Below are 5,000 nucleotides of genomic sequence, written 5' to 3'. Positions count from 1 at the left end.
TCTACCCTGCTGTCTTTCAGACTATTAAATAATAACATCTTGATCTGCACCTCTCTCCCCTGCTGTCTTTCAGACCATTAAATAATAACATCTTGATCTGCACCTCTCTCCCCTGCTGTCTTTCAGACCATTAAATAATAACATCTTGATCTGCACCTCTCTACCCTGCTGTCTTTCAGACCATTAAATAATAACATCTTGATCTGCACCTCTCTCCCCTGCTGTCTTTCAGACCATTAAATAATAACATCTTGATCTGCACCTCTCTCCCCTGCTGTCTTTCAGACCATTAAATAATAACATCTGATCTGCACCTCTCTCCCCTGCTGTCTTTCAGACCATTAAATAATAACATCTTGATCTGCACCTCTCTCCCCTGCTGTCCTTCAGACCATTAAATAATAACATCTGATCTGCACCTCTCTACCCTGCTGTCTTTCAGACCATTAAATAATAACATCTTGATCTGCACCTCTCTACCCTGCTGTCTTTCAGACCATTAAATAATAACATCTTGATCTGCACCTCTCTACCCTGCTGTCTTTCAGACCATTAAATAATAACATCTGATCTGCACCTCTCTACCCTGCTGTCTTTCAGACCATTAAATAATAACATCTTGATCTGCACCTCTCTACCCTGCTGTCTTTCAGACCATTAAATAATAACATCTTGGTCTGCACGTCTCCACCCTGCTGTCTTTCAGACCATTAAATAATAACATCTGATCTGCACCTCTCTACCCTGCTGTCTTTCAGACCATTAAATAATAACATCTTGATCTGCACCTCTCTACCCTGCTGTCTTTCAGACCATTAAATAATAACATCTTGATCTGCACCTCTCTACCCTGCTGTCTTTCAGACCATTAAATAATAACATCTTGATCTGCACCTCTCTACCCTGCTGTCTTTCAGACCATTAAATAATAACATCTTGATCTGCACCTCTCTACCCTGCTGTCTTTCAGACTATTAAATAATAACATCTTGATCTGCACCTCTCTACCCTGCTGTCTTTCAGACCATTAAATAATAACATCTTGATCTGCACCTCTCTACCCTGCTGTCTTTCAGACTATTAAATAATAACATATTGATCTGCACCTCTCTACCCTGCTGTCTTTCAGACCATTAAATAATAACATCTTGATCTGCACCTCTCTACCCTGCTGTATTTCAGACCATTAATGGTTCAGAACTGATGGGCGCTCCACTAACCGGGGCATCTATTCATTCATCAATTATAATTCATCTTCCTGGTTTGTACTGTTAAGTAGCCCTACGACACATGTTCAGAACTTCAAAGTGCACTGGCCTGACCTCTAAATCAGAATTATTGTGCACGGTGTATGAATGAATTAAGTGTTAACACATTACATTTCGACCATAATCGGGGACGCGCGCAATTCCCAATGGAAAGAAACAAGTTTCTCACATCCCTGACCGATTGGCTCGAGCACTTTACTGAGTATGAATCATTGATCAGACAGGTGGAATCGCCTAGAATACTCTGGCCGCTCTCATAGTGGCCCGTCACATCACTGACGGAACGCAGACAATGTTGATCAAAAGTAACCCACAAATGAAAGCGGTGTCAACCGGTAAAAGTATATTCCCCCCAACGATTATACTCACTTAACCTCGCGGATGAATAGGAGCGATGTTGCGCGGCATCCCGGTCGCTCTGTGTCTCTGCAAGCTCTTCAAATGAATTCACTTGGGACAACAAGCGCCTTGGATTTCATTCTCTGCAAAGATCCACCCCCTCACTCACTCACTCACTCACAACCTTCCCCGACTCTTCCGTGATATTAAACGCGAAAGCAGCACGACACTGTGCAAAACTCTCGGTTTTGTTGTTGCTTTTTTTCTTGCGTCCGTTTTTTCCGTTTCTGCTGCAGAAGGGGCAGCTTATGTTTCTATTTCAGAGGATGCTTCCCGCCGCTACCAGAGGGGCTCGTCTCTCGGTTTCCCGTCCTGCTCCATCTGTGCTCGAGGTTTCTCGGTTAAGCGGGACCATGTGATGGAGGCAGGAGGCAGGCGTCCTACCCATTCGCAATCAACGGCCTCCTCCACTTAGCGCCCACCAACGGACAGCCTAAGAAATAACAAAAAGAGATCTAAATAAATAATATTGAGGATGTGGGGACACGTGTTTCTTGCGAGATGATGGCATAAATTATTAATATACTCATCATAATAGCCTCTGTATTTATTCCTCATCAAGTCTAGAATATTATAATTGTAAAACATTGGAGAAATAACCATAAGAGAGGCACTGCTGCCTGGGCTACATAATACATAAAAGTGCATGCTGTGAAACATTTATGAGCGTAGGTCTATATAAGGAAACCATTCACATTGCTTGTAGCCCACAGCAAGTTACTGGTAGTTTCCCTTTATACTTGGCCTTTATGGGGGATGTGCAGTGAGAGAAAGAGAGAGAAAGATAGATAGAAAGAGCGGTAGAGATGGAGATGAAGGGACAGAGAGGACGAGAGAGATAGATAGAGAGAGCGGTAGAGACAGAGAGGACGAGAGAGATAGATAGAGAGAGCAGTAGAGACAGAGATGAAGGGACAGAGAGGACGAGAGAGATAGATAGAGAGAGCGGTAGAGATAGAGATGAAAGGACAGAGAGGAAGAGAGAGATAGAGAGAGCGGTAGAGACAGAGATGAAGGGACAGAGAGGAAGAGAGAGCGGTAGAGATAGAGATGAAGGGACAGAGAGTAGGAGAGAGATAGATAGAGAGAGTGGTAGAGATGGAGATGGAGGGACAGAGAGGAAGAGAGAGATAGAGAGAGAGAGCGGTAGAGATGGAGATGAAGGGACAGAGAGTAGGAGAGAGATAGATAGAGAGAGCGGTAGAGATGGAGATGGAGGGACAGAGAGGAAGAGAGAGATAGAGAGAGAGAGCGGTAGAGATGGAGATGAAGGGACAGAGAGGAAGAGAGAGAGCGTATGCCTGTCTCTGTTAACCCAGATATCTAACATAAGAGAGGAGGGAAAGAGTATTCCATGCTGTCCTATATGGAAAACTAATAATTCATCTGAAGGCTCAGTTCATTCATTGTGTAACTCTGTTGTTGTTGGTGTCACACTGCTTTGCTGTATCTTGGCCAGGTCGCAGTTGTAAATGAGAACTTGTTCTCAACTAGCCTGGTTAAATAAAGGTGAAATAAAATAAAAAATCGAATTGAAGCATGCATCAACAAGGACAAACATGCACACAATATAGCTCAATATAGCTGTTGATTGGCAAAGCAGTGATGTAGAGGACAGTTGGACAAACCCTGATGGATGAAGACTGTTAACACATGGGTGAAATATATGCTGCTCCTGAAGCTTGAATGGCCTCACAGTCACGTGATGAATTGGTTGTCAGTGATCTGTGCATGCATGTATGAGTATGTGTGTGTGTGTGTGTGTGTGTGTGTGTGTGTGTGTGTGTGTGTGTGTGTGTGTGTGTGTGTGTGTGTGTGTGTGTGTGTGTGTGTGTGTGTGTGTGTGTGTGTGTGTGTGTGTGTGTGTGTGTGTGTGTGTGTGTAGGTAAATGTGTGTGTGTGTGTGTGTGTGTGTGTGTGTGTGTGTGTGTGTGTGTGTGTGTGTGTGTGTGTGTGTGTGTGTGTGTGTGTGTGTGTGTGTGTGTGTGTGTGTGTGTGTGTGTGTGTGTGTGAGAGAGAGAAAGAAAGAGAAAGAGAGACTCTCAAGGAGAGAAAAGCCGCATCCCATTCTGCTTTTCAGAGCTCTCTGTGTTGTTTTTGGCTGTGAACCAGACTCTTGGGTTTCTGCTACAATGCAGGTCTCCTCAGAGCACCATGGTCCTGACTGACCTGTCACTTTTTGTTAGTGTCTGTGGGGATGTGGGAGCAACAGTCCCCCAGGGCCTATAGGGCCAGACTGGACACACAACAGCCAGTCACACACACACACACACACACACAAGTATACTGTGGCTACAAGAAGGTGTCAGCGGATAGAGCCGTAACCCCGGTTCTCTGACATTATGAGTGAGACATCTCACAGCGGAATTCACCAGAATCGCAAAGTAGCTTTGAAGGAGACAGACAGGTCGAGTGGCGAATGAGGGAGGCCCTCCCCATCATACTAAAGAGTGACTCACCTACCCTCTGATCATTCGCAAGCATGCCAAACATCCTCACACTCTGTGGTGTTAGAGAACTGGGGTTACACCAGTAACCTTAAGTTGTCTTTCACTTATCTGTTTCGACATCTCACAGTGGGATGTGTCCAACTCCCGTATCGCACATGCTCTTTGAAGCCAAGCAGTCTCAATATTAACCCTCAGAAGCCCTGACACTGAGGACAGTACACTGTAAACCCCAAGCCATTTTTAACTCAAATACTTCTAGTAAGTTGAAGTAAGTCAATGAAAAGTCATTATTACTTCAAATGTTTGTGGTACTGACTCAAAACTAAATGAGATGTCAGCAACTCTTTTGTTTTAAGTTATGCTAACAAATTGTTTTTAATATCTGTATTTTTGCATGTACATTGAGTGAGTGATTGATTGATTAATTTTATGCTACACAAAGGTAAATAACATACATTTTTCTAAACTAATCCAATCATTTAGTTAGATTTTTTGCACCCATTACTGAAACAGTTGTTCCAGTTTAAATGGCTTAGCTAGTCTCCTCACACTGTTACTAACCCTGGCAATCAATATGAATGCAGGTTGCAGGTGAATAAAAATGTCAACTCTTTGATGTCCTAACTCTGGCCGGATTCCTTTAAGAATTACACATCGTTTTGCAAGAATGATCTCCAATATCCAGAGCTTGCCTTGCCATGGACGGGCTACCAAGATGAGGCCAGAGTGGAGAGTATGAGGCTGAGGGAAGGAAAAGCGTAAAGGCCAAGGGTGTGCTAGGGACTCAACCCTCAGTGGTGCTTCTCCTGCTAGCATGAAGATCAACGGGCAGTACGCGTTTTCTTGCAATGACCCGATCTCTCCCAGATCTGTTCCATCGCCT

General features: G+C 43.9%; 1 protein-coding gene across 1 annotated transcript in view; it reads right to left on the bottom strand.

Moving 5' to 3' along the window:
- LOC120020602 overlaps positions 1 to 1,962 on the bottom strand; it is a 75,278-nt gene extending 73,316 nt beyond the window's left edge. The window contains exon 1 of the mRNA XM_038964309.1: positions 1,638 to 1,962. The gene's annotated coding sequence lies outside the window, so the exon portion shown is untranslated. The remainder of the gene's footprint in view (positions 1 to 1,637) is intronic.
- Positions 1,963 to 5,000: the final 3,038 nt, after the last annotated feature.

The sequence above is a fragment of the Salvelinus namaycush genome, chromosome 25, assembly GCF_016432855.1.
Source record: "Salvelinus namaycush isolate Seneca chromosome 25, SaNama_1.0, whole genome shotgun sequence".
Lineage (NCBI taxonomy): Eukaryota > Metazoa > Chordata > Actinopteri > Salmoniformes > Salmonidae > Salvelinus > Salvelinus namaycush.
This window is presented reverse-complemented; position numbering and strand designations above follow the sequence as displayed.